The 19061-nt window shown below is 47.5% G+C and overlaps 1 pseudogene; it reads left to right on the top strand.

Annotated features, from left to right (window-relative positions):
* Window positions 1–6000: 6000 nt before the first annotated feature.
* LOC124702845 lies at window positions 6001–17070 on the top strand (annotated as a pseudogene).
* Window positions 17071–19061: the final 1991 nt, after the last annotated feature.

Here is a 19061-nt window from a genome sequence, read left to right as displayed (position 1 = left end):
TCTTCCGAAATATTGCATTCGACGGTGCTTTTTCCAGCGGAATCCCGGCTCCGGTGCTTGATCTCCAAATAATCATGAAACATGCAAAATAGATGAAATAACATAAGTATTGTGTCCCAATATGAAATATATCAATGAATAACAGCAAATTATGATATAAAATAGTGATGCAATTTGGACGTATCAATAATTCATGTACGTAGATCCCATTAGTAGAAGTGTGGGGCATGAAATGGTGCACACACATGTGTGCCAAGTGTGGCCTCACCCTGCTGGCATCCCCAACTACTTGATTTGCCCAAGGAGGGCATGTTTTCCCTAAAACCCTATATTTTGTGTACGGTGTGTAGGTGCAACTCACCATGGTCTACCCGAGATAATTCATGTAGATCCCATGGGTAGCAGTGTGGGGCATGCAATGGTGTACCCATGTACCAAGTGTGGCCTCACCCCTTGCATCCCCAACTACTTGATCTGCCCAACGAGGGCATGTTTTGGCCTGAAACCCTATATTTGGGGTACATGTGGTGCAACTCACCATGCATGGTCTACCCCAGATGATTCATGTAGATCCCATGGGTAGCAGTGTGGGGCATGCAATGGTGCACCCACGTGCCAAGTGTGGCCTCACCCTGGCATTCCATCTACTTGATTTTTCACAAGGAGGGCATGTTTTGTCCTAAAATCCTATATTTGGGGTGCTTGGGCGCAACTCACCATGGTCTACCCCAGTACCCCAGACGATTCATGTAGATCCCATGGGTAGCAGTGTGGGGCAAGCAATGGTGCACCCATGTGCCAAGTGTGGCCTCACCCCCTGGCATCTCCAGCTACTTTGATTTGCCCACGGAGGGCATGTTTTTGGCCTAAAAACCTATATTTGGGGTGCCTCGGTGCAACTCACCATGGTATACCCCAGATAATGCATGTAGACCCCATTTGTGTATGCGACTTTGATTCACAATGTCACTATAGCTTAATCTCTGAATCCACATATGCGTGCCAAAACGTCTAACACAAGAGCAATAAAAATGGATATATATTCATATCTAGAGCTATTTTGTAATTGACTCTACTTTGTCTAGATACGCATGTATCTAGAGCTAAAATATGTGTAGATATATATCTTCATATATAGTGTGTCAATTATTTCCCCCATTTTCAACGAACCCTAGGTCTGCCTCCGGACACGGCTACCATGGAACCCCACACAACCTCCGCGTGCATTTCGCCGGACACACCACCGCCGCGTTACAAACACATAACAACGCATTGAGGTTTTTTTGCGGGTTACAATACAATGTGCTTAGACGATCGCTTACATGAATAAACCCGGTAACGTATTTTTATCAAGTACGAGGACCGAGGTACTCGCTTAATTTTGTAGGGCAGGTCGTACAAAAAATAATTATATAGAACGCCTAGTTAATTAGGCATTCGTCTAATATAAATAAGAAATTATGTTTAACCAAAAGTGGATTGTTTTGCTAACTAAGTCTCGAAGCATCTTACAGTGTATATGCGCTTAGGGTTTGTTCGTATATTGGTGACTTGACAGGATTATCGGTCCCTCGAGATATGCCCCCGGATGCGTTTTTTTTCTTTCTTTCTGCGGAGCAGAAGCATTTTCCCATTAGTGAAATTAACACTTGAAGATTACCTGTTAGGCTATGTCTCCACATTGAAGTGTGTTGGCAGCCGAACTTCAGACCACATCCAATGACTAAGGACCCACCTGTTCAGAATTTTGTAATTTTTTTGGCTCTCGGATTTGGCGCCAGAGCATAATTTTATCCACGAAATGTCCTTTCTAGCCGTTAGTTTCGCAGAAGTAGCCTCGAACCTTTTCGAGCGGCGATGGTATTCAAGTAACTGTAATTCAATGGCACCATAACAAGCAGTTCCAATCTCAACTCAGCCGAGTCGTCTCACACCCAGTTTCCCCATGTCAACGAACCTTAGATCTTCCTCCGGACATGTCTACCCAGCTCCCCCACCCCACTACTTCACCGTGCAGTTTGCTAGACACATCGACGCCTCGTTACGGACACACCGCGGCCCTCCATCGTCCAGGCAACATCTTCACCGTTTCTTTACAATGGTCTCACACACTGTAACGGCCCCGGGTAGTATCCCATATTAGATTTGTCTGTGCTTTCATTTTATGCATCATCATGACATATGCATCATGTCATTCATGTTTTATCTAATAAAATCAAATTATTTTATAAACCCCTAATTATTTTTCTTTATCCATCTCACCTCTTTGCTTCAATTCAAACAGTGTTTGAAGTTGAGCTTTGTTCCAAATATTTGACAAAACATAATACAAAAGGAAAACTCTATCTAATCAAATCTAACCCTGGGCTCCATCTCTCTCTTGTGGCCTGCTCCTTTTTCTTCCTGGCCCATCTCTCTCCGACGGCCCAATACCTCCTCCTCCATCCCATCTAGCCCAAGTCCACCTGGCCCGTACCCCTTCGCTCCCTCCTTTTTCCCCTGTCGCTTTCTTCCTCATGAGCATGATGGTGGCGTGTGCGTGGTCCTCCACTGCGCCAACCACTCCCCCTCCCTTTTTTAATCCCCGCCTCGAAGCCATGGAAAACCCTAGCCGCTCCTCTCTTCTCCCTCCCTCTGGCCATCGCCACTCTCTTCTATTCTCCCCCTTCTTCCTATATTTTTTTCTCTCATCTCTGTGAGCTCCCGAAGGTACAGCAACACCACCTCCCCATCATGGCGCTGCTGCTCGAGGTCACCCCGCGCCGTTCCGAGGGCACCAAAAGATGCGCCTGGTCTTCCTCGACATCTGGGTACAAGGAATCGACCCGGGACCTCCTAAATCGACGCCATGGTCGCCGTTCCTCCGCCATGCCCGGCGCGCTCCGGCGAGAAATCCATCGCCGTTCGTCCTCCCCCGCCCTCTCCAACCTCACCATCGCGTTCCTGGTATCTTCGTGCTCCTCCTGAACGTCTTCCCTTTCTGATTCCCCTTCTCTACTATTGTACCGGCGTTGACCGCCGTTTTCCCCCGCAGGTGCTCGTCGCCGGTGAAGCTCCGGTGACCCCATGGTGCCGGCTCCTCCACGTCCTGGTTCCCCACAGCGAGGCGCGCCCTCGACACCATCTCCCGCGTCCCGGTTCGCCCTGATCTGCTGGATCGATGCCCGACCCGAGCTCCATCCCGCCATGGTTTTCATCCCTAATCTCCGCCTCCGCGTGCTTCATGTTGCCATACACACTAATCTTGACGTGATCCCAATAGTAGCCCAGTGGTTAGTTTCTCTTTGCTCCATCCATTAGATCCCGTGTTCAATTCTTTGGGAGAGCAAATCCCCACCTTTTTGTTTCTTCATCCGATCTGACAAGTGGCCCCGTTTATCATTTTTTTTTGAGACAATGGGCAGCACCCTTCTCATTCATTCATAATTTGTTCAGTACAAACAATGGTCCTAATGATAGCAGGTACCTCATTGAACCAGCACGAACCAACATCATGTTCTGCAGATTTTGCCAGAACATGGGCTGCCGCATTACAACACCGCTTTACATGAACGAAACTACATGAAACAAACTTTGTAGCTCTAGATTTAATCTCCTGGACAATGGCGCCTATAGCAGATCTACTAAACTCGGAGTCATTTACTTTGTTTATCAGGGAAAGACAATCCGAGGCGACCTGTATCTTCTGAAAACCGGTACTCCCAGCAAAGATTAAGGCCTGACGCATTGCAAGGGCTTCAGCCACTTCTGGTGTATGCACATGCTCAAGAGCACCCCGATTTGCTGTCCCCTTATGATCGCGGGCAACGACGCCAAAACCAGCTTGTCCTGATTGGGCAAAAGTTGCAGCATCAACATTCATCAGCACAACACCTTCCGGTGGAGGAGACCATTTCTGGATTGATGACGAAGTCTCACGCCTGTTGGAAATAGATGAACTGACATTATGCAAAGTAATAAACTCAACATAAGCTTTGATTTTGCCCGCAATCCGATTAGGATGAGGAAGTACCTCACCGTTGCGGATATTGTTTCTGTTCTCCCAAATGTGCCAAATAGCTACTGCTAGAACTGTAGAATGAAAACCAGAGGCTGCAGTAATCCAGTCAAGTAGCCACTGCCTAACATTGACAAAGCATTTTAGATTTAATTGAATTCCATATTCTTTTTTCAATTCCTTCCATATCTCTTTTACATATTGACATTGCAGAAGACAATGTTCAACATGTTCCACCCTATTGCAAAAGTAACAATCATACCTTGTGGGGATCGACCGCAGCTGTAGTTGTGCTCCTGTAGGGAGACAATTATGAGCCATCCTCCAGAGCACGACTTTCATTTTATTTGGACATTGTATTGCCCACAATGTTTTCCATGCATTCTCCATAGACTTCTGACATGATGAAGAGCCTTTGCCTGAAGAACTACGGTCAAACCAGAATTCGCATGTTCTTGCCAGGTTGTATGCTGACTTAACAGTGTAAATCTCGGTCTTGGAGTAAGGCTAGGAAGGGAAATCCTCGCAGCATTCAAAACTGAGAGGGATGCTTAAAATTTTGTCAGCAACCTCCTCTGGGAAAGACTTCCTGATTGCAGTTTCGTTCCATTGTCGTTCATTCCTTTTTAGTAGAGAGATGACAGTTTGATTATCATTTATGGACGGAGAAGCAAGGAGTGTACCAGGTGTTACCTCCGGGATCCAACGATCTCTTAGAATATTTATGTATTTTCCATCTCCTACTCTCCATAAAATTCCCTTGTCAAGCAACTTCTTACCATGCATTATACTTCTCCATGTGTATGAGGATGATCTTGGGCATTGGGCTGTCCAGAAGTCTCCATTGGGGAAGTAGCGTCCTTTTAATACCCGGGCACACAGTGAGTTCGGTTCAGTTAGTAACCGCCACCCTTGTTTCGCAAGCATTGCCTGATTGAACATGGCGAAGTCACGGAAGCCCATTCCTCCCAAATATTTTGGTGATGATAGCCATTTCCATGATCTCCAATGCAATTTCCTCTTGCCATCCTCGACTCCCCACCAAAAATTGGAGATTGCTTTCCTCATTCTCTCGCAAATAGATAAAGGTATTTGAAAGCAGCTCATTACGTATGTGGGGATTGCTTGAGCCACTGATTTTAATAGAGTTTCTTTCCCAGCCCTTGACAATGGACGATCACTCCACCCATTAAGGTGTTTCCATAGCCGGCCAGTGAGAAAATTGAAGTTACTCGTTGGAGAACGTCCCACCCACGTCGGCATGCCAAGGTATGTTGTCTGAAGCGTCTCATCGAGCACCCCCAATTTTTGTTTTACCGTTTCCTTAACTTGTTTATGACAGTTTTTACTAAAGAAAATAGAAGATTTTTGAAGATTTACCATCTGACCTGAAGCCTCACAGTAGGTTTGCAAGGCAGAATTAAGAGCATGGATGCTTTTATCGTCTCCCCTTGTAAAGAACACACTGTCGTCAGCGAATAGGAGATGAGAGATGGGAGGGCCATTTCTGCCATTTCGAATACCCTTCAATTCACCAACGGCTTCTTTTTGCTGCATTAGACAAGACAGACCTTCAGCGCACAATAAGAATAAATATGGGCTAATTGGGTCACCTTGTCTAATGCCCCTTGTTGGGAGGAAAGAGTCAGTTAATTCGCCATTTACCTTGACTGCATATTTTACAGATGTAACACACCTCATGACCATATTCACCCATTCAGCCTGAAAGCCCAACTTTAATAAAACCCCTTTAGGCCTTGTTCGGTTAATCCGTCGTAGGCAGGGAAAGGCCTGGATTGGAGCCCAACTCTGGTTTTCCAGCCCGGCGAGTTTTTTTTTCCAGCCCCAAAAAAAAGATCGTTCGTTTGCTCCCGGTCTGGAATTTTAGCCCGGCCCAACCCGCCGAACCCTTCCTCCCTTGCCTGGATATTTTTTCTCCCCACTCGACCCGTGGAAGAATATCCACGACACGCGACGGCGTGAGAGACAGACGACGGGGCGACGCGAAGACGACGACTCGGCGATCTCGCCGGCGAAGGCGACGGCGACGGCGACGCGACGCCTTCCCCTCCACCGCCGGCTCTCTCTTCCGCCGGCGACGTTCTCCCCGGTATGCCCCCTCTCCTACTTCTCATCGTTCCCATCTCGTAGTTAGGTTTCAGTACGGTTCTTGATTGGAGAAAATCTTGGAGATAGATGGGGAAAACGGTGCAAGGAGATGGCCGTGACTAAATAATGCCCAGGCAAACTTACAGTACACCTGCTGCGGTGCTGCTTTGGTGATTTGTGAGTGAGTGTGTGTCATTCCGATCGGACGCCTCGTCAAATCACGTCAGGTTCACTCATTCTCAGCTAGCAGATCTACAGTGCGCCGGTGCGAAGTTACTGGGTAGGGATTTTGATAGGAGATGATCTGCTGCACACGAATTTGCACTTCTTTTTGATTTGCAATATATTGTTGTGAATTTAGACTAGTACGTAATATAGCTCCTAGAACATTCTTTCTGGTGTGTGATCTGAATGGAAGAGCACATGATTTCTGGTCTCCAGTGAACTAACTGTCACTTTCTGATTTTTTTGCAGATCACACCTGCCCCTGTGAGAGTCGGAGAAGACGAGCCCCCTCCATCCTGGGATATAGTTCCTGATCCGGTCTTCGAAGGTATTTATTTTACTACGCTTTTCTGTTCTGTGAGAGTATCACCCATACTGTTTTATGTCTTTATGCACATGATAATTATTCTGTGAGAGTATCACCCATACTGTTTTATGTCTTTATGTACATGATAATTATTCTGTGATAAATATAACCGAAACAACTATTTCTAGCTTTGCAATGGATATGAGCATTAGAGATCGTATTAGGAAGAGGCGGGAGGAGGATGACGATGATCTCATGATATTAATCATCCCTGCTCTGCATCATTTGGGTTATCTTGGAGGGAGGGATGCTGAGCCACAACATATACCATTGCTAACCGGGGCAGAAAAAGTCAAGGAGCTGCTTGAAGGCCCTGTCAAGAAATGTAGGATAGCATTCAGAATGGAGCCTTACATCTTCAAAGCCTTGGCAAATTATCTTAGAAAGGAAAACTTGGTGCGTGATACTAGGATCAAGGTTGAGGAAAAGCTAGGGTTCTTTCTATATATGCTTAGCCACAATGCATCATATGGAGATCTGCAAGTCTTCTTTGGGCATAGCAACGATACGTTCCATAATGTTATGAAGCGGTTCTTCGATATTGTTGTCCCTGCCCTCAACTTGCGATTTCTAAAGGCTCCTTCAAATCAAGTACATCCAAAAATTCATCGAGATAACAGATTTTATCCTTACTTCAAGGTGATTTCTATTAACTCTTCCATTAAAATCAACATTTGCATTTTTTAGTTCAAGAAAATCATCTGTAGTTTATTTTTTCGCAGAATTGCCTAGGCGCGATTGATGGAACCCACATCCCTGTATCTGTATCACCAGAAAAAGCCGCACCTTTCAGAAATAGGAAAGGGACACTAAGCCACAATGCGATGGTAGTTTGCAATTTTGATCTGAACATAACCTATGTATCTGCTGGATGGGAAGGATCAGCAACTGATGCTAGGGTTCTTAGATCTGCAATGAACACACCTGTTGGGAAGTTTGAAGTACCTCCAGGAAAGTTTTATCTAGTAGATGGCGGTTATGCCAACACAGCATCCTTCCTTGCACCCTACCGTAAGGTGAGGTACCATTTGAAGGAGTTCGGACATGGACACAGGAGACCTCAAAACTACAAAGAGCTTTTCAACCATCGCCACGCCGTCTTAAGGAATCATGATGAAAGGGCTTTGGGTGTCTTAAAAAAGCGATTTCCGATCCTCAAAGTGGCGACCTTTCACAAATTGGAGAACCAAGTAAAGATTCCCTCGGCTGCTGCGGTTTTGCACAACATCATTCGATCAATGAACGGAGATGAGAAGTGGTTAGATAACCAGCCAAATAATATTGACCCAATACATTTTGTTGATCTACCAGATGGTGATCAAGGAAATGATGAAGCAAATATCGAAGGCAACAACTTAAGAGACTCAATAGCTCATGCAATGTGATGAGGTCTAAGACCCCGTTTGTGGCCCGATCTTGCGGTTGACCCGAAATCCAAGGAGGGAGAGAGGGAGAGCGCGAAGAACACGATGAACACGATGAACACGAAGAACTCACGCACGCACACCAACCCGATACAATCGATACTTACCCCGTGGCTCGATGGACCACGCCAATAGAATCAACCCGGGAGAGACGCGCGGTAGAATCCCGGAGTGAGAGATCGGTGAGGGAGATGAATCTAGGAGTGGGAGAGAGAGTGGGTAGCACTAGAATCTCACACTCACAAATCCAATCATCCAACAAGGGTAGCCTTGATACAAAGGGGATGAAACCCTAGGGAGACAAAGCTCAAATCCATGTCTAAGCCTAAATCTTGTCTAAAGAGGTAAGGGGGTGACCTAGGTGCTTATATAGGCATACAAGGCAGCTTGGGCCGAACGGGTAAGTGGTGGACCGACTTGGGCCGTTTGGTGGGTCATTCCCGTCAGATCCGGTTTGGGTCCGGTCTGACCGGGCCTGTGACCGGGCTGTCCGGTTAAGGGTCCGGTCTGACCGGCCTGCGACCGGGCTGTCCGGTCAGGGGTCCGGTCGACCGGTCGGAAACCGGGAAACTGCGAGGTTTCCGGTCTTCGCCCGGTACGAGGGAGCTGCGCCCGGTTGGGCGCCCGGTTGACCGGGCCCGGGACCGGACGGCCCGGTTGTGGGTCCGGTCGACCGGGTCCTGGACCGGCCGAGCTGGGCCTCTTCCTCCCGCCTCTTCTTCCTCTTCCTTCTTCTCTTCTTTCCTTCTTCTTCTCCTCTTCCTTGCACCATGGGAGTTCCTTCTCTCTTGGTCCTTGTCGATGTCGGCACCTATAGACACAATGATGATAGGCATGAGGTAGCATACCATTCACGTTGGTGTTGAGGTCGACCATAGAGAGGAAAGGGTTCACCTTGACATATATGGCGGGGGTTTGTGTTGTTGGTCCACTTGGGGGACTCCTTGGCCATGGTGTAGCGTCGACGATAGGCGGGGCTGCATCATCTCCCCCCCCCTTGGGGAAGAGTCGTCCTCGACTCTTGCTCCTCCTCACCGATGAGGTAGTCCATGATGGTTGTCCCACGTAGAGTTGGGTAGTCGCGGTCGAAGAAGAGCTTGGAGAAAAACCACTTGCGAAGGGAAAGCTCCAAGAGACATTTGGCAAAAATGGGAACCAAAATAGTGTGGGTGTATCCAACATGGGGAAGGGCAAAAATTTGTGCATGTAAGAGTTGTATGGTGTCAAAAATGTGTGGTGTAGCCTTGTCCCAAGCAAATGGAACAAACAAAAGGCAAGTATCGGCGGCAAAATTTGGGGCAAAATTGTTATGTGCAATGGCAATGCGATGGAGACTTCGAGCTTGGTAGAGTATGGTTGGCGTGAGCCTAGTATGGGTATCCTCAAGTGTCAAAGAATCCAATGCCAATGCCAAAGATGAAATGAAAAATCCGAAGAAGAGCAACTTTTTGCGTGACATGTGGCACAAGATGCATAAGGTGTCTCTCACATGTATGACATGGTCCTTGAGATTCTCGGGGTGTATGATGATAACATCAAGACATACAACAATCATTGTGCCAACAAGATGTTTCAAGATAGGTTGCAAAAGAGGCCAAAGAGGGGACGAGGCCTTGGGCCAAACCGGAAACTCGACAAGGCAAGTCGGAAACACACGAGGGCGAAGGCTTGTGGGAACATACCCTTTGGTGTGATTCCCGCGGGTTAGGTCCTTGTTGGGGTAGCTCTCAATTGCGCGTTTCGTGAGCTCATGCTCCGTGGCGGTGGAAGTTGATGGTCGGGTACCTACACAAGGAATGAGCAAAACAAAGAGTGTATGTGCATGGTAGAGGAACACATCATCCATCATGATGTTCCAAGACTTGTGCACATCACCATTAGTGTCAACCAAGATAGTATGAAATGCATGGCGATGGTGCATATGGCAAGAAGGTGCATTCATGGCATGTGGTAACTCATGATCATCAAAAATAGAGAAGGCTATGGGGGCCATCTCATGGACAATGAAATAAGCGTTCTTGCATACCAAGCATAAGAAAGAGCAATTGTTCACAATCTTGGATGCAAGGATCATGGAATGGTGTAAACATTTGGGGCAAAGCATGTGGAACATGTTATCATTGTTGTCGACGACCCTATGTAAAGAGCAAGTGTTCATCAAGGGTGTCACAACACTAGCATGATCATAATCATTATCATTGCAAGCAATACATGGTAAAGAGCAAGTGGTCGACATATTGCAAGCAATGGTGGAAAATTGGAAGCTCTCATAGCATGGCATGGTCATGGTATCACAAGCATTCACTTCCACATGATCAACAATGTTATCAAGCAAAGTATCGCATGGGAAAATGAAAGTAGCATGTGACGTAGCAAATGTATCATCAAGATCATGCATGCACTCATAAGTCATCATGTCCACTAGTGGGATCATGGTATCATCAACACCTATGTTGTTACCTTTGTAGGCCGACTCATTTGAGGTAGGTGTTGTGGAAGTAGGAGGATCCATGTGGTCGACATGTCCATCTTGGAGCAAGCATGGTGAGATGTCATCATCTTCATGCACCATGTACATCGTCTCCATGAGCGGGAACTCATCCTCCGTGGAACCTAGTGCAACATAAGAAGACACAAACGAGGGAGAGGTTAATGTGTTAGCAAAAGCGATGTCCTCCATGGACCTATCATCTACCTCTCTCAACTCACTTTGTGTATCACTCATGTCCTCCAAACGGAAGCACTCAAACTCACATATGGGGTGGAAGTCACTCAACTCACTATCACTCTCGCTCAAGTGGGCTAAGTGGCTCTCATTCTCACATGGGATTGGTACCAACTCATCAATGAAGCATAGGGGAGTAGGCTCGACTTTCTCATCTCCATGCGCCTCCTTGGTTGAAGGAAAATTCCCATGCTCAACCATCTCAACTCCATGCGCCTCCGTAGGTGAAGGGAGAATCCCATGCTCACCATGCTCAACTCCATTGCCTCCTAAGTCGTCCTCAAGTGGTGGCATCTCGGAGACTTGTGCATTGAGCTCGTCGAAGTAGAGCTTCTTGGCGCTTGGCGTTGTGCATTGCCATGCCACGTGACCCTTGGCCTTGCACACCTCACATAGGAGATTGGGACATTCCCGTGGAGGGTGGCCTTGTTGCTTGCACTTGTAGCATCGGAGTCCATAGGCGCGTGACGAGGTAGAGGCCATTGTGGTGGTGGCACAAGAGGTGGAAGTCGCCTTATGAGGAAGGTATGCTCGATGTGCACTTGCTATCCTTGGAGTGGTAGGCACCCTATCAAGGTGTTTGTCGCCTTCATGTCGAGGCTCTCGTCTTTGTGCATCATCACCATGGCTTGAGTGGTGCCGTCGAAGACTCGTGGAAGATGTTGGGCGATGGCGATCATGAAGTGGCTTGTGGCGGCGAAGCTCATGTGGTGACGTATGTCGATGACGGTCCTTGTCATTCCTAGATGATTGCTCATGCGACTTGGCATGTTGCTTGCGGCGCCTTGTGGAGCTTGGAGAAGAGTGTCGATGACGCTCGTGATGGGGACGCTCTTGATGCTCCAAATGGTGTACTTGACGTCGATGATCTTGGGCATAAGCACTCTCATGGTGGCGCCTTGTGGAGCATGGAGAAGTATGTCGATGACGCTCATGATGGGGACGCTCTTGATTATCCATATGGTGCCATCGTGGAGGTCCTCTATCTTCATATGTAGCTCCATTGGCCAAGTAGGGGTGCGTGGTAGCACCGGTGTTGCTCATGGTGGAGTCGAGGTGAGGTTCCGCCATGGTGTCGATGTCGTACTCGTGGCGTTGCTCCACCATGTCGTCCATGCTTGAGGAGCCATTGTCGATGTAGAGCTCCTCGATGTCGGTCATGTCGGTGATGCTCGCGGAGCCATAGTCGGTGTCGAGCTCCACATGTTCCTCCACATCCGCGGTGGTTGAGGAGGTGTCCTCCTCGGAGTGCTCCATGTACTCCTCCGTATCCTCATCTTCGCTATCCATGTTAGCACGATGGTATGTATATGGTGTATGTTAGTGGAAGAACACTACCTCGCAATCTTACCGTGGTATGACAAGATTGGGGTGATCCAACAAAACCGAGAGTTAGAACAATTGTATCGGGCACTCACACAAAGACACACGCAAAAGCTAGCAAATATGGTGGTAGGTGAGTGTGGTGGAAAGCCAAAAGACGAAATCCGAAATCAAGTTTGTTGTTAAGAGTGGGTGAAGTCCAACGAAATCAAATGTCAAAGCGATGATCACTAGAAACACGGAAAAGATATGGAACACACACACGAGATGAACGGGGTTAGTGCGACCAAAAAGTGAGCGGAAAAGTGTATGAAGCCCTTAAGCAAGGGTGCTCGATGTCACACTAACACAAGAAGAGATCAAAGCTTTGGTTGCAACGAAGAGACAACAAGATTTACACGCGGCCTCTCTTCTCTTTTTCTCTCTTTTGCTTAAAAGCTTTTCCCTCTTTTGTATTTGGTGGCACTTGCACTCTTTTGTATCTATGGTGGCGCTTTGTACACTTTGGTATGTATGATGGCACTATGCACACTTGTGCTCTTTTTGTATTTTGGCGGCTTTTTCTCGCACTATGTTAGCGTTAGCTCGCTTTTGCTATCTTGCCACACGAGTTTTGCTTAGAAGCTTTACTCCACACGACACACACATCTCACAATTGGGGCCACGTGCAATGTCTCGCAACACTCGATAAGCAATGCTCGTAGGATAGATCGCAAAAGGAAGAAGGGCTACACGGTGGGGAGCAAGTTATACCTAGATGAAAAGTTAGGCGGTGTCGTAACACACAACTTGCGAGGATGGCGACGATGGTGTCGTAGTTGCGCCGGAGTCCGGGGTGCCGAAGGTGTCGCCGCGGTGTTGATGTAGACGCGGAAGCTCGATGGACAATCCTTGCACTCCAAAACGGAAAGCGGGCAAAATAAGTCAATGCCCGAAAATTTGGGTCACGACGAGCGATCGAAGGTGTCAAAATTTTGGAGTCGGAAAATTTCGGAAATGGTGTCAAAAATAGAGTCAAGATGAAAGGGGATAACTGTGAAAGTGTGGGGTCAAACGGGCGCCGGAAAGTTGTCAAAATTTGGAGCAAAAAGTGGAGTCAAAATGGGCGAAAACTGGGTCAAACCCGGTCCAGAACCCGGTCAAACCGGACCCGGGACCGGCCGGCCCGGTCCAGAACCGGATCTGGAACCGGATGGGCCCCTGGACTTGGTCCGGATGGCACCGGTCTAAGCCCCGGTTGCAGACCGGACGGCCCGGTCAGAAATCCGGTCTGACCGGATTTTGCGCTGGGCGGCGAGCAGAAGCTGGGCAGATTCTGCGCGTGAGGAGCTGGAGGAAAGCGAGCGGATGAGCTGGGCTTGGCGCAGCGCGCGGCCCGGGGCCAGGGGCGGACGAGCGGGGGCAGCTCGGTGGGGGAGCGAGCGAGGCGCGGCAGCGTGTGCGGTGGTGGTTGGCCTGCTGCGCGCGGGCGGGCTGAGGCTGAGCGGGAGCGTGGGCGGTCGAGCGGGGCGCGTGCGGGCGTGGTGGTGCGGCCTGGAGGCGGATGGGCCAGGCGCGGGCGTGGAGGTGGTTGGGCCGGCGGCTTGAGGCGGGGGCGCGCGCGAGCTGGGATGGTGCGGGGTCGTGCGCCCGTGGTTGGTGCGGATGGAGCGGCGGCTGAGCAGGTGGCGGGCGGCGGGCCAGGCAGCTGGGCGCGGGGCGAGGTGGGCTGGCGGCTGTGGTTGCTGCGGCCCGGCGGCGCTGTCGCGCGGAAGGCGGCGGTGGCTCGAGCTGGCGTGTGCTCTGGAAGTGGCCAAGCCAAGCGTTGACCAACTCGGAGACGAAGCTGTTCTTCACGGAAACGAGCCGAAAATACTCAGATTCGCACCAAAATTGATGGAATTGAAAGGGGAAAAGATGGGGAAAACGTAGATCAATCACTCCAACATCAAATCCATGGACTAAAACCACACAAAACGCAACGAAATCGCAGATCCGTCCAAAGGCAAATTGGGGCTATTTTTGGGGATTTTTGGGGAAAATTTTCAGAAACGAAATTGGATGGGTGGGGGGTCAAATCCGCGGAAACCAAAGGCTGCTGATACCATATGATGAGGTCTAAGACCCCGTTTGTGGCCCGATCTTGCGGTTGACCCGAAATCCAAGGAGGGAGAGAGGGAGAGCGCGAAGAACACGATGAACACGATGAACACGAAGAACTCACGCACGCACACCAACCCGATACAATCGATACTTACCCCCGTGGCTCGATGGACCACGCCAATAGAATCAACCCGGGAGAGACGCGCGGTAGAATCCCGGAGTGAGAGATCGGTGAGGGAGATGAATCTAGGAGTGGGAGAGAGAGTGGGTAGCACTAGAATCTCACACTCACAAATCCAATCATCCAACAAGGGTAGCCTTGATACAAAGGGGATGAAACCCTAGGGAGACAAAGCTCAAATCCATGTCTAAGCCTAAATCTTGTCTAAAGAGGTAAGGGGGTGACCTAGGTGCTTATATAGGCATACAAGGCAGCTTGGGCCGAACAGGTAAGTGGTGGACCGACTTGGGCCGTTTGGTGGGTCATTCCCGTCAGATCCGGTTTGGGTCCGGTCTGACCGGGCCTGTGACCGGGCTGTCCGGTCAAGGGTCCGGTCTGACCGGCCTGCGACCGGGCTGTCCGGTCAGGGGTCCGGTCGACCGGTCGGAAACCGGGAAACTGCGAGGTTTCCGGTCTTCGCCCGGTACGAGGGAGCTGCGCCCGGTTGGGCGCCCGGTTGACCGGGCCTGGGACCGGACGGCCCGGTTGTTGGTCCGGTCAGACCGGGTCCTGGACCGGCCAGGCTGGGCCTCTTCCTCCCGCCTCTTCTTCCTCTTCCTTCTTCTCTTCTTTCCTTCTTCTTCTCCTCTTCCTTGCACCATGGGAGTTCCTTCTCTCTTGGTCCTTGTCGATGTCGGCACCTATAGACACAATGATGATAGGCATGAGGTAGCATACCATTCACGTTGGTGTTGAGGTCGACCATAGAGAGGAAAGGGTTCACCTTGACATATATGGCGGGGGTTTGTGTTGTTGGTCCACTTGGGGGACTCCTTGGCCATGGTGTAGCGTCGACGATAGGCGGGGCTGCATCACAATGTGGGCTGATTACCAGCATCGTAGAAACTAGTGGGATGTAATAAGTGTCTCGTTTTAATATTCCTTGTGTTATGAATATTGTATGATGAACAAGTGTTACATTTGTTACATTTGTATTATTCATGTGATGAAAATTTTAATATTAATATTGTGTTATGGATATGCTTTGCATTTCAATATTGCGTGTGTGTGTAGATACGATGTTTGCAGTAGGTTCTCCCAAGGCGGTCGCCTTATCAAAAGTTGCTCAAAAGAAGAATTCTCCTAAACCTCGTGCAAAAAAAAATCGTGGTGGTTCTTCTAAAGGTAAATGCTCTTCTTACATGGTAATGATTGTTAAATATGCATAGCTAACCTATTTTATCTTACCATTGGAATGTAGAGAGAGCCTCCTGGAATCCGGACCTTGAGAAGACCTTAGTTGAGTTACTTCATGAACATAATATTCCTCAGTATAGGGGTAATAATGGGTGGTCTTCTGAGGCTTGGAGTAAGATAGTCGGTGAGTTCCACGCCAAACACACATATGTCACCATGGACAAAAATCAGATTCAAGAGAAGGAGAAGGAATTGAAAAGAGACTACAAGATGCTGAAAGAAGCAAGAATGCAAAGTGGCGCTTCTTGGAATGAGAAAAGGTGCATGATAGAGGCTGAACCACATCTTTGGAACAACATCATCTCTGTAAGAAGTTACTTCGTGTGTTTTGCTTCTGAATTATGCATCCATTCAGTGAACTGATTTTCTTTGTTTACTCTTATTTCGTAGACATTTCCTAGAGCTAACAAGTTCCGCAAGAAGCCTTTTCCTCTCTTCGATGCTCTGGGAGAATTATATGATGGACAATATGCAGAAGGGACTTGGAATTTCACCTCTACTCAACCACCACAATATCCTGTTCTTAATAAAGTAAATGAGGGAGACCAACTCAGTAGTAGTGGAGTCGAATTTCCAGATTTAGAAGAAAGCTATGCGTATCAAGCACAACATGAAGCTGCAGATGCAAGACAGAAAACAACCGAAGAAGTAGTACCACAAACTACGGAAGACACAAGTGTTGAAAAGAATGGACGGAGGCCGCCTAGAAAGGCTGGTGCAGCACCCAATCAAGAAAAGGAGCCAAAGAAGGTTAAGAAAGGTGCGGCACCTGGAAGGAGCACTAGAGAGGTATATTGATGTGAGAATTCAACGAGGTTCAAGGTGAGGCTGCTATCTTAGCGAGGGAAAAGGAGTTGGTGCAAGCAAATGATTACTCAATCAAGAGATGCATCTCTATTCTCATGAAAACAACATGGCCACGAGATGAGAAGGTAAAAGCATCCGAGGTTTTCCAGATTCCAGCAAACCGAGAGACATTTATCAGTTTCAATGAGGATGACCCAGAACTTGGTCTGCTTTGGTTAAGAGGAAAGGTGGATAAGCTTTGAAGGTATGCTTAGCCTTTTTTTCATAAGTAACTTGCAAGATATACTTGTCCTTAGTACAGAGTACTTGATATGTTATCTATATTCTGTCATGTGTTATGTGGTTTCCGCATTCTTGGTGAAAACAATTGTGTTCGACTAAATGTGACAGTAGTGTATTATTTTGACCACAACTTCATGTATAAAATCTTAGTTCTTTTTTTTCAATACAGGAGGGAGACGACTTGATGTCGTCATGTTGTTTCGATGTCAAGCTCATATGATGAGAGATGCTACATGAAGATTGAAGTTGCTTTGTTCAATATTCTGTACTGACTTTTATAATATTTGGGCATGAACTCAATCTTAAGTATGTTGAAAGAACATTTGCTGTTATTTATGATCAAATTATGTCTGCTAGATGTCTAGCAAGTTACTTATATCAAATAGTTGATCTAGATGCAGACTGAAGTGCTGCTATGAGCCTATGATGCATCTATTTGTAGAGGAGTTTTGAGAAGCGATGATCAAATTATGTTTGGCAGAAGCTATTTGTATTATCTTTTGATTTTCGTCATGATTAAATGTGATAAACATTTTAATGTATTTTTTGGTCCCAGTTCAAAATTTATTTTTTATGTTTTTCTGTGAATCTATTGTTATTTCCGTGTGGCTGGATTGAGAAACAATTCTGAGACTATTGAGTTTATCAGTGCAACTATGCAAGTATGCCATGAGTAGCAGTTGGCCTACCAGGGATTAACCGAACAGCTACAAAGCATACACGGGATTATTGAGAAGGGGTTGACGTGGGTTACTAGGGATTGGGTGTAGGGTCTGGATCAACCAAATCCCTGCCTGGATCGATTCCAGGTCTGGTTTCATTCCACACAAAACGAACAAGGCCTTAAGGTAACACCACTCTACCCTGTCATAGGCTTTTACCATGTCAATTTTCAGGGCAAAGGAAGGCATCTTAGCCCTTTGTTTTCGAATTGTATGAAGGCACTCGTATGCAATAAGCATGTTATCAGTGATTAGCCGACCCGGCACAAAGGCACTTTGTTGTTCCGAGATAATTTCCGGCAAGAACAGCCTAAGACGATTAGCAATAACTTTGGAAGCTATTTTATAAATCACATTACAAAGACTTATTGGCCGGAAATTAGACAGTAAATCAGGTTTACTAACTTTTGGGATGAGGACGATTACCGAATCGGAGAAACCTTCTGGTATTTCTGATCCCAAACGAAAACCTTTTACTGCAGCACATACGTCTTCTCCAATCAGATCCCAGTGTTTCTGATAAAATAAGGCTGGAAGTCCATCAGGCCCCGGAGCCTTTGTCGGTCCCATCTGAAATAATGCCGTCCTAATTTCCTCATTGGTGTACTCCTTGCACAACTTCTCATTCATCTCCTGTGATACCTTGCATGGTACAGCATTAAGAACAGTCTCCAGGGAGGCACAAGGTTCAGAAGTAAATAAGCTAGAGTAGAAATCGTGTACCATACTCCTAATCCCATCGGGATCCACGCAAAAAGACCCATCATCTCTCCTTAAATGTTTTATTTTGTTAGTCCTTCTTCTTGCTGAGGCCCGGGCGTGGAAAAAGGAAGTATTTCGATCGCCCTCGCGCGGCCAATCAACTCTTGAACGCTTGTCTAGCCATGATTTCCTCCCTTTCGAATAACTCACACAACCGTCTTTCAATCTCCTTTTCTTCTTTGGATCTGCTATTGTTCACATAATTCTTCCGGATTGTAGTTAGCCTTTTTCCAGTTTTCGATTTCCCTTTTAACCGATCCAAAGGACTCTCTCGCTCCGAGTGTTGTAAGACAGTGGACATCTTATTCAGCTTTGTCCAAGTATTAATCAACGAGGGAGGGTTCTCTTTATGCCCCTTCCAATTTTCTTCCACCATTTGCATATAATCAGGTGCTCTTAGCCATGCAGCTTCAAACTTGAACGGGTAATGTACTGGATTGGTTGCTCCCTGGTTTCCTGTCTTTGCTATTGTCACCAAAACAGCATAATGGTCAGAGGAGGTGGTGATGATGTTCTCCACCGAACAGTCATCGTAGATTTGCATAAAATTCCCATTTGCAACTGCTCGGTCTAGCCTCACTCTGACATTGTGCCCATCTTCTTGTCTATTTGACCAAGTGTATTTAGGTCCAGTATAACCCATATCTATGAGCCCGCAGTCATCAAGGCATTCGCGGAATAGGTTCATTTGATTGTCATCTCTATTCCTCACTCCCATGTGTTCATCTCCACTTAGAACTTCATTAAAGTCTCCAGCGCATATCCATGGTCCATTCCACTTGCGACTTCAAGAAACGGAGTCGATCCCAAAATATGTGC

The sequence above is a fragment of the Lolium rigidum genome, chromosome 3 (assembly GCF_022539505.1).
Source record: "Lolium rigidum isolate FL_2022 chromosome 3, APGP_CSIRO_Lrig_0.1, whole genome shotgun sequence".
Taxonomy (NCBI): Eukaryota; Viridiplantae; Streptophyta; class Magnoliopsida; order Poales; family Poaceae; genus Lolium; species Lolium rigidum.
Note: the sequence above shows the minus strand (reverse complement) of the source record. Positions and strands in the feature narration are given on the sequence as shown.